The sequence below is a fragment of the Triticum aestivum genome, chromosome 6B, assembly GCF_018294505.1.
Source record: "Triticum aestivum cultivar Chinese Spring chromosome 6B, IWGSC CS RefSeq v2.1, whole genome shotgun sequence".
Classification (NCBI taxonomy): Eukaryota; Viridiplantae; Streptophyta; class Magnoliopsida; order Poales; family Poaceae; genus Triticum; species Triticum aestivum.
In genome coordinates this window covers 474042809-474053750 of record NC_057810.1, presented here as the reverse complement: position 1 = coordinate 474053750, position 10942 = coordinate 474042809, and the positions used below count along the sequence as shown (strand labels likewise).

Below are 10942 nucleotides of genomic sequence, written 5' to 3'. Positions count from 1 at the left end.
GATGCAACGGCAGGGGGGTAAAAATGAAAACAGGGGCCCCCTATCCCTATTTATAAGGCAGTGAATAGATGGCATGCACGTGAATCGAGGAGGCTGAAAAATGATTATGTGACAGCACAGGTGCCTCAATTTTTGGGAGGTTCATTAAAAGTGAAGATATGTTGAGATGTTTCGGGCCTCGTGTGATATTAATGAGAGATGACATCACGGCGGTTTAGCACAATTCTGTGAGCTGACGTCTTGGCGGGTTATAAGATTTCATAAGGACTGATGATGAAGGATTTTTTTTATTAGTCAAGTATTGAAGATTGATATGAACAAGTTCACATCAACCTAGGGCCTAATGTTGGGGATATAACTATTGGGTATGACCCGCCCAGGAGGGGCCGGATCATACCACTAGCGGTTCATAATGAGAAGGCCCAAGAAGATGTTGAAGATGGCGGTTCATGAAGCAAGCTTATTGAACGCCCAAGACCCATAGGAGACTTGAGGCCCACGGGCATAAACCGCCATATGTTTAACTTGTATGTTAAGGAAAGTTTAGTTTTGTCACCGAGCCGGACATGTTGTGTATGAGCCGGCAGGGACTCTGTAAGCCGCCGGGCATCGACTTGTGTATATAAAGGGGTGACCCGGCGGCGGGTTAAGGCATGAAATAACAAGCCGAGAACTAAGTCAAGCGTATTTGCTCCCTGGTAATCGAAACCCAAGCAATACAACCTAAAGCAGGAGTAGGCCTTAACCTTGTTGCGAGGGGCCGAACCTGGGTAAAAACTCTCCGTGTCCCTTGTCCCGTTTAACCCCTTCAAGCTAACTACGTTGCGATGGCTCCGCACCTAAGTCCTCATGCTAGGGCATCTGCCGTGACAATTCCACGACAGGTTTTGTTTGGCCAACTTGATCTATTTATCTTGTAATGGGAAGAGGTGCTTTGTGATGGGTTCAATCTTACGGTGCTTGATCTCAGTGACAGAAGGGGAAACGACATGTATGTATCATTGCTATTAAGGATAACTAGATGGGGTCTATTTCTACATAAATAAATCTTGTCTACATAATGTCATCGTTCTTATTGCATTACTCCGTTTTTCCATGAACTTAATACACTAGATGCATGTTGGATAGCGGTCGATGTGTGGATTAATAGTAATAGATGCAGGCAGGAGTCGGTCTACTAATCTTGGACGTGATGCCTATATAATGATCATTGCCTATGTATCGTCATGATTATTTGAAGTTCTATCAATTGCCCAACAGTAATTGTTTTCCCACCGTTTGCTATTTTTCTCAAGAGAAGCTACTAGTGAAACCTACGACCCTCGGGTCTCTTCTTTAAATATATTTGCCTTCGCGATATATTTTTCTTTGCTTTTATTTTAGGATCTATTAAACCAAAAATACTTTGCTGCACTTTATTTTATTTGCGATCTACTTATCCAATCTATTACAACTTTCTCCCGTCCACGTGCCAATTTCAGGCGCCATTACCCGAAAGGGATTGACAACCCCTTTAACACGCCGGGTTGTGAGTATTTGTTATTTGTGTGCAGTAGATATTTACGTTGTGTTGTATGGTTCTCCTAATGGTTCGATAACCTTGGTCTCATCACTAAGGGAAATACCTACCGTCGTTGTGCTGCATCATCCCTTCCTCTTTGGGGAAACTAGTGGACCCGTTGCGCCAAATGGCGCAGAGACCTGCTGATTCCATGTTAGCGATGAAAAGAAATCCATATTTTAATTGATTTACTTACGGACAAGCACATATGATAATAAATTTAATATCTCTTAGTTGAAGAAAATAGGGGCTTGCAGCCAACAAAATATTTCTATCCCTTTGATTTGCTCTTCATTGGTTATTGCCATGAGGAAATGTCTTCGATTAGCTCTTCATTGTCTATTGTCGTAGCTGAACAATGCCCTTTTCCTTAACCTATTGCATCCGACCCCATGTTTCTTTAGAGAACGGAACATAACTACAATAACATCAGCATGCAATTTACAACCAGGCAAACACCTCATTTCATCATAGCAAGCAACACCAAGTTCATCTTCCGCTGGAAAAGTGTACAAGGCAATCATATTTCCACTGACCACAAAGTGAACAAATTCAAACAAACTTGACTGTTAGTAGCATGTTGCACATGTTATAATCATAAAAATTCTATCTTCATTTGATCACAAACTACACAACAAATCACATAGAGCAGCTTCCAAATATAACATAGAAGTTGCAGCTGCGTACCAACTGAATATTGAAGGAGATTTCTCCTTTACTGTTTATTGTTGGCACAACAATCCAAAACTTCAGATGTACAAAGTTGGACGTTGGTTTTACTAATGTTTTTAAACTTTGAGCACCATTAATACAAACCAGTATGTGTATCTCTCTTTCAATAATCAAAAACAATAAAAGAGCCAATGTGCATCTATTATTTCACCCACAGAAATAAGGTCTTGCACTTTACAACTATTTTCGATGCATCAAGATTCAAAAATTAAAGTAAACTACAGGGCTAATATAACCATTCCATACACTAAGAATAGACCACAAAAGACATAGAAGCGCACACAAGCACAGCGAGGGAAACTGCTTACATTCAAATCATCACAACAAGCTCTTGAGATTGCTTATTGCCACCGTAAGTTTTTGAAGTGGCAGATCCGCCCAACGGAAGTGGACGGTAGGTGTCGGCCCCAGAGCCAAGCAGCCTGCCTCGCTGGCTAGCGCTATTGCCGCTCTTGTCGTCCCATCAATGAAGACGACGACACTCACAGTAGTCCAGTACTTGTAAAAGCAAGTGGTTTCTTTATGAAGAATATCAGCATGGTGCAGAGATTTGATTTTATGACATGAGGCATGAGCAAATAACATTTTTTTCCTTCGCAGGTGGACAAATATATGAATGACAAACATGCTAAAATCATTTTCTCAAAGCATGCAAGCCAGTAATATAGGTAGCAAACCATCAGATGCTGGACACAGAAAGTAATTTACTTAGCAGAAAAATGGTTCTGTTGTACAAAAAACAGTGTCACAAAAAATCTCCCAAAAAAGCTACTTTAGCTTATTTTCACATGGCCTATTTACATTTCTAATAACTAAGACAATGCGGGAATGAGTAAGAAAATAGGAGAATAAAGCTATAACCAGATTGAACAACAAAGCTCTACAGCTTGCATATACACCAACGGAAGGTAGTAAAAAAATGAGGGCACTCAGCAAGCACAATTCAAAATTAGAAGTGCACCAGGTATGTGAACAACAGTTATAATGGGCCAGTGGCGAGAAATTGCTAACACAACAGAACAGTCGAGATAGGCACGCATCTCAATCACATAGGAAATCAAGAGAAAATATTAAGCAAAGGTAATGTAGAAACAAATAAGCATGATCCAAGCAAAGTTGAGTGACGCTGGCCCTGGAAGTGAAGAAACAATGATTTTCCTGGAGAAGATATCTTGATTCAGTCAAGATTTATAAAAAGAATTATATAACATCTGTAGCTAACATGCATTGTTACAACAGTACACATCTACAATGACCAAAAGGGTTTATTTCTGTATGGAAACAATCAATAAGGCGAGTTTAGTGAACCAACAGAATGCAACTCACTCATAATTATTTAAAAAAAAAGAATAACAAAATGTGATCCTCCTTTGGTTAGTGTTTACACACTACACAGAGCTATGAATTAGAAAACTGAAGATTATTAAGTAAAACAAGAACTCGTCGTAACTGTTCTTTCCAAATCCCCTCCCAAGCACATGTTCTCCATAGTTCATTGAATGTAGATAGAATTCATTGTTAGTTTCTACTATCACTTGTAACAAAATATAATATGGCAGACACTGAACAATTTTACCATCAAATTTTTTATTGTGTTCATTTGTGTTTGCTACGATCATATTTGATCTTAATCTTCTACATTGAAGATTAAAGATGCCAAAGGCTGATACCATGCTAGTCTTAAAGAAAAGACAATTCAGTCATAAACGCAACATAGGTTACAGGGGGCATCTCAAGAAATGATTTGAGGAAAATTCTATTTTTGGAGAGATATTATTTTCCTTTTAGTTATGTTCTTATAATATCTTATTGGAGTATAGGGGTATCCATGAACTTGCTCAGGGGTACAGTACATGTGCTGAATGGTCCAAGGAGAGTCTTGTAGAAGCTTTCAAAAGTATGAATGTTTAAGAAAAGACGCCAATTGAAAATGGAGATCCAGCTCACAAGGTTTTATACTTATAAATTGATTTACATGTTGATTCTTCCAATTGTCGAGAGCATCATACTCTAAAATAGAGAGAACATATTGGCATGCCCAAGGATTCAAATCATGTTTGGTACAAATGCCTTAGGATGCTTATTCCCCAGTTACCATTATAGTCGGTAAATATAATTGTCGTGGTCAAGTTTTCAATTGTTCTCTTTGCAAGTCCAAACTTACAGCAACACATAACAGCAAAAAGAGCTTGTGAGAGTTAAAAACAGTCTGGAATTAAAGGTAGAATCTTATGTTAGATTCACCGAGAAGTAATCTCACACACATGCCTACTATTTTGTTAGCAAAGCAAAACATATTCCAAGAAACCAAGAACAATAGAGAAGCCCTTGGCTAGATCAACTGACCATCACGTAAAGAAAATGTAAAGGAAGATACCTGAAGAACATGGCTTGAACTGAACAATGAGCAAATCTTGAGTAGGAGAACAAAGAAGCTGCTACCTTCTAGATCTGACAATGTGTGAAATGAAAGCAGAGGAACTTGTAAGAGCATAAGCATGTCAGCACACAGTTTACAGACAAGGAAAAGATTAGTCCATTTACCCAAGGTTAAAGCCCAAAACGGATGAGAAAAGCAGCCAAGATTAATGGAACATCTAAAATTTAGGCACCAAGCCACCAAGCTAGACATGAGTAGCCACCTGATATCAGCCTCCAAAGTGACCTGATATGAGCCTCCAATAAAATTGGAAGAAAAGCAGTGGTGTAAACATATAAATATAAGAGAAACAAAACATTATAACTTATTATGGCATGGGAACTATTTGTAGAATGTTTATCATGCGAATCAAACAACTCTGGAATAGAACTATTTGATATGTACTTCAACTGTGCTTGATGTATACTCTGTAAAGCAATGTAAATGCTCTTGATAATGAGAAATACCTAGAAACATTAGGAGAATAAAAAGCCCCATGTGTAAGGAAATCTTGAATCTGTAAATTCATGCCTGAGACAATGAACTGAACATTAGCTCTGTACATTCACCAAGATAAAGATAACAACGTTCTATGAAAAGAAATTGCATAACTGGCATCACACTTTTCTTGGTGGGGCAATTATAGAACCTGAACACTCACCTAAGCTCAACTGCTGCTCAACCCCCTCTGCTCCAACCCTAGAACATTCATTCCTGCCAAACAAAAACAATAGTGGTAGTGCTGCAAAAATGTATAATCCAGCGCCAGATAGTGATGCCTCCGTCAATAAAATTCCTAGGAATTTTCTCTAGAAATAGACCAAGTTAATCATTCTGTTCTACAAAATGACCTACATCACTATTGCCGAGCATCCACACTTGAACTAAAAACATACGCACCCACACCCACACCCACACACACTCGCACCCGCACCCATGCACACACGCACACACGCATCAAGCAGGGCAGGAGGACAAGGGAGAGCAGGGACTCGGAGGAAGTTAATTTGCCTGGAACGCACGCACGCACACACACACACAAAGCAGGGCAGGAGGACCAGGGAGAGCAGGGACTCGGAGGAAGTTAATTTGCCTGGATGAGATTCCTGAAGGCAACGGTGGAGCTGACTCGCGGCGGCGGCGACGGAGGTAACTCGAGGCGGCGGCTAGCGAATCCATGCGGCAGCGGCGGCGAGGCCGTGCGGGCGCCCTCGATCCAATCCGTTGCCCTGCTCTTGTCAATCGAGCGAATAGGGTTAGGAGTAGGCTTCTGCTAGGCTCGGGCTGAGCTCCATCCCTACGTATCCCGACGTGTCGACGGCGTCCCTGACGGCGCATCTAGGGCGGCGGCGTTCGAGAGGAGACGAGGTGGAGGGGGCGTGGGCTCGAGGGCAATGACGTGGGATAGGAGGGAGCAGGTAGGAGACGAGGCGGAGGGGGCGCAGACTTGACGAAGGGTTGGCGGAACCCTTGCACGTTTGGAGGATGGGCGCGGATGGGATTGGTGAATCCCAATGGCGACGAGACGTGCACGCAGCCAGTGCCACCGACGAATGGGACAGGAGCAGCGCCGGCCCACCCGTCATCGCTATAGAATAGACGTGGGTGTGCATATGCGGGTATATACGCATCGGCCTATCCTTGCGCAACTGCTCCTCGTAACGCATGACGCGGGCAGCACGCGAGGAGCGGCCCCCTGACGCGTTTGACCCGGGACGCGACGCGACGCAGGAGGCAACGCGCACACGAAAAAGCCACAGCCATCAGACCGACGTGTGGGACCAAAGAAAAAGCAGGCCTACTTGCAGCTGCACCAACAGGCGAATCCAGAGGGGCGAGCGAACCAGAAACTGGGCAGTGCCCATCATGCGCGCACGCGGCGCGGCAGGAGAGGCCGCTCGTGCACCCAAAAAACTTTGACCCAGCCAATCTGCTTTTACCCGAGCCCACAGGTCATCCCCATCGACGTTTCACCGCACGGTCAAAAAAGGCAACACACATTTTCCATCCAGATCCAACGACCAGCAATGAAAAAAAGACCGGGTCAACGCCGATCGAACGGCCAACGAAGGATGCCATCGGGGGAGCTCCCTGGGAGCGAGTTGCCCAGCCTCTGTTTTGTTTTAAATACCGACGTAGTTCTAGCAGACATCAAGAGGGCAGGGGGATGTCGTGAGAGCTGCAACGGTCGAGGAATCCTAAATCATCCACTAAATAGAGTTATAGCTACCGTTACCTATAACTGCTGTAGTAAGGACTGATTACACTAGTAACGGATTCATTCAATGACATTTAATGCCCCGGCGGCATGGGAGACATGGGGCTGCAGCGCACTCTATATAAGCCACACCCCTTCCCATAGCTGGGCACGTTCAATCTCTGTAACCATACTCATCAAATCAAAGCAAGCCTCTGGGAACGAAACATAGGGTTGTTACCTCCGCCAAGAGGGGCCCGAAGTCATTAAACACCGAGTGTTACACCTGCACCGTAGCTAGGCTCTATCCCTTATTCATACCCCTAGTATTCATTGTCAGGATCATAACCATGACAGGCGCTCTGAGGGAAGGGGTGCGGGGATCCGGGCACGGCGGAGGAGACAGCTGCTCCACCACATCCGAACCTCCCTGCGCCACCACCTCCCTCTCTTGTTGCCGGCGTCACCACAACTTGCGGGTGACGTTCTCCGCCTTGCAAGTCATCACCGATGAAATCACGCCGCCAACGGACGAGGCGGACTACTTCTTCGTTGAGACGGTGTGGGTCGGGCTGGACGACATCTCGGGCGGTGGATCAGGACTAGAGGTGAGGATTGGGAGCAAGGGTGTAGGACAACAAGGGTCCGGGTGCGGGAGTGGTTGGAGGGCGACGAGAGGAGGAGTAAGGGTTTGATGGATTTGATGCAATTTAGGGTGTTGTCGGGCTGTCGGGTCTTAACATGGCGAGCATGCCCGGGCGCCCCATATTTGAGCTGTATATGAGGGGTGCCGGTCAACCCGGGCATTTGAGGTCCATTTGAGGGGGCCGTCTGGGTCAAAATCATGACCGGGCAGTGACCAGGTGGCCCGCCCGGACGTATGAGGCGGGTTTGAGAGGTCCAACTGTAGATGCTCTCAGTGGTCCATAGGAAGCGTGAGTCGGTGCCATCGCAGGAGCTCTCTGTTAGACTAACTACTTAGGTTATGGAAGTACTAATCGGACCTTATCTAATACACATGAACAATAATCGATTTGATGCGCAAGTTAGTGGACAGTAGTGTGTTTATACCTCCGTTTGGAGAGGCCATCACGGTGGAGGAAGTAGAGTCAGATGACAAACTGTAGCAGCATAGCAGGTCACTCCGGCACCTCGTCGGAGCAAAGTCAGGCCTTCACATCAACGTCCAGCACACTCCCGATTGGATTTGGAGTAAATTTCGGAGGGCACTGTTATCCTAATCGATACCACGATCAAATAGGTGCAGGGATGCCCTCCTTTATATATAGCGTTGTATATGACGTGGACCTAACCATAATCTTAATTAGCCCCCCAATCACAGGCGCAAATTGTTAATTACTATTAATTAGTGTTAATTACGTAATTAACTAATGTGCCCACTTTAACTTATGGTAATTTAAATCTTAACCATTTAATCACTTAATTTTCTAACATTCTCCCACTTGATTGAATGGTTAATGTCACTAGCCCATACTTCAGCAAAGGCATCACACCAAGATAATGTATTCGCAGCAATAGTATAATCATTATTGGAACCCCAAAATCTATAGTGTAAGACTTCATTTTGTAATGGATAATTATTTATGGTTGGGAGTCTGTATGGGCATGCATCCATACTCCCCACTTATGGTCCTAATAGTTTGTTTGTTTATTAATCATTATGTGCACTTAGTAAGTGAAACAAACTTCCTTATTCCAAGTTCAAATATTGAGATCTCATCATTTAGTTACCCCAATGGTTATAGGCTTTCCATTACACCCATGCTAGCAATATGTTCTCGAAAGAGATTTGGTGGCAAGCCTTTAGTCAGGGGATCAGCAACCATCAATTTAGTACTTATATGTTGAATTTTAATTGTTTGATCTTGGACTCTATCTTTCACAACAAGGTACTTAAGGTTAATACATTTGGCAGCACCACTTGAATTGTTGTTACTCGAAAGGAAAACTGCAGCTTGATTATCGCAGAATAGTGTAAGTGGTTTATTTATGTTGTCTACCACTCTAAGGCCGAGGACAAAGTTCTTAAGCCATCCGGCTTGCCCGGTGATACGTCTCCAATGTATCTATAATTTATGAAGTATTCATGCCATGTTACAACAATTTTATATGGTTTTGGTATGATTTGAATGGAACTAACCCGGATTGATGCTGTTTTCAGCATAACTACCATGGTGTTGTTTTTTGTGCAGAAATGAAAGTTCTCCAAATGAGCTGAAACTTTTCGTGGATTTATTATGGGCCAGAAGAGAACAATTGGGCCAGAGCAGCACCTGGGGGTGCCCTGAGGGGGGCACAACCCACTAGGGCGCGCCCCGGTGGGTTGTGCCCACCTCGGTGGCCTCCCGTACCCCTTCTTCGCCCTATAAATTCCCAAATATTCCGAAAACCCTCACGGAGACCCTAGATCAGAAGTTCCGCCGCCGCAAGCCTCTGTAGCCACCGAAAACCAACCGGGAGCCTGTTCTGGCACCCTGCCGAAGGGGGAGATCATCACCGGTGGCCATCTTCATCATCCCGACATCCACCATGATGAGGAGGGAGTAGTCCACCCTCAGGGCTGAGGGTTTGTACCGGTAGCTATGTGTTCAATCTCTCTCTCTCTCTCTCATGATCTTGAGATGTGACAATCTTGATGTATCATGGGCTTTGTTAACATAGATGGATCGTATGATGTTTCTCCCCTCTCTACTCTTGTTGTGATGAATTGAATCTTTACCCTTTGAAGTTTTGTCATGTCAAATTGAATGTTCAAATTTGAGAACACATAATATATGTCTTTCATATGAATACCTGTGGTGACAATGGGGTATTATTTTGATTCACTTGATATATGTTATGGCACTCAACTTGCGGATTCCCGAGGTGACTTTGGGTAATCTATGCATAGGGTTGATGCACGTTTTTATTATCTTTTCTCCGATAGAAACTTTGGGGTCTCCTTGTAGTTCTTTATGTGGATTGAGTATTATGAATCTGAAATTGTTTGATACATATCGTATAATTAACTCAAGGGTACTCGCGGTGACATTGGGGTATCTAGGTGACATTAGAGTTGGTTGATATGTATCATATGGTGTTATTTTAGTATGAACTCTTGATTAGATTGATCGGAAAGAATAGCTTGTTGTTATTTTAGTATGAACTCTAGGATAGATTGATCGGAAATAATAGCTTTGAGGTGGTTCCGTACTCTACAAACAATTTCTATCTTTTGTTCTCCGCCAATAGGAACTCGGGGGTGATTCTTTATTGCACTTTGAGGGATAATTATATGATCCAACTATGTTAGCATTGTTGAGAGATTGCACTAGTGAAAGTATGCACCCTAAGCCTCATTTTACATCATTGCAATACCGTTTGTGCTCCGTTTTACCATTTACTACCTTGCTGTTTTCTTATTGTTCGCACTACAAAAACTCATATCTACTATCCATACTACACTTTTATCACCATCTCTTCGCCGAACTTGTGCACCTATACAATTTTCCATTGTATTGGATGTGTTGGGGACACAAGAGATTTCTTGTATTTGATTGCAGGGTTGCTTGAGAGAGACTATCTTCATCCTATGTCTCCCATGGATTGATAAACCTTAGGTCACCCACTTGAGGGAAAACTGATACTGTCCTACAAAACTCTGCGCTTGGAGGCCCAACACGTGTATACAAGAATAAAGTTGCGTAGTAGACATCAAGCTCTTTTCTGGTGCCGTTCCCGGGGAGGTGAGTGCTTGAAGGTATATCTTTAGATCTTGCAATTGAATCTTGTAGTTTCTTGTTTTATCACTAGTTTGGTTTATAAAAGAAAACTAAAAAATGGAATTGAGGTTGCATCGTATTATTCATCTTTTTAATGTCTTTCGTGAAAATGATGGAAAGGAAAATTTTGCTCAATTGATAAAAGAAGAATTCAATAGAATGTTTGGTATAAATGATGAGCATGATTGCAATGTTGTTAGTATGAATTCTTTGAATATCCATGATGCTAATGATATGCAAAGCCATAAGCT

The 10942-nt window shown here is 43.1% G+C and overlaps 1 long non-coding RNA gene across 3 annotated transcripts; it reads right to left on the bottom strand.

Moving 5' to 3' along the window:
- Window positions 1-1771: 1771 nt before the first annotated feature.
- On the bottom strand, window positions 1772-6182 carry LOC123137537 (uncharacterized). Of its 3 annotated transcripts, none has more exons than XR_006468341.1 (6): window positions 5374-6182; window positions 5180-5243; window positions 4838-4958; window positions 4671-4744; window positions 2602-3451; window positions 1772-2060 (listed from the first exon to the last, which is right to left on the bottom strand). It is a non-coding gene; the product is annotated as an uncharacterized lncRNA (long non-coding RNA). The 3 variants fall into 3 exon arrangements; XR_006468340.1 differs by lacking the exon at window positions 1772-2060 and adding an exon at window positions 2076-2092; XR_006468339.1 differs by lacking the exon at window positions 1772-2060 and having other exon boundaries at window positions 2414-3451; window positions 5374-6174.
- Window positions 6183-10942: the final 4760 nt, after the last annotated feature.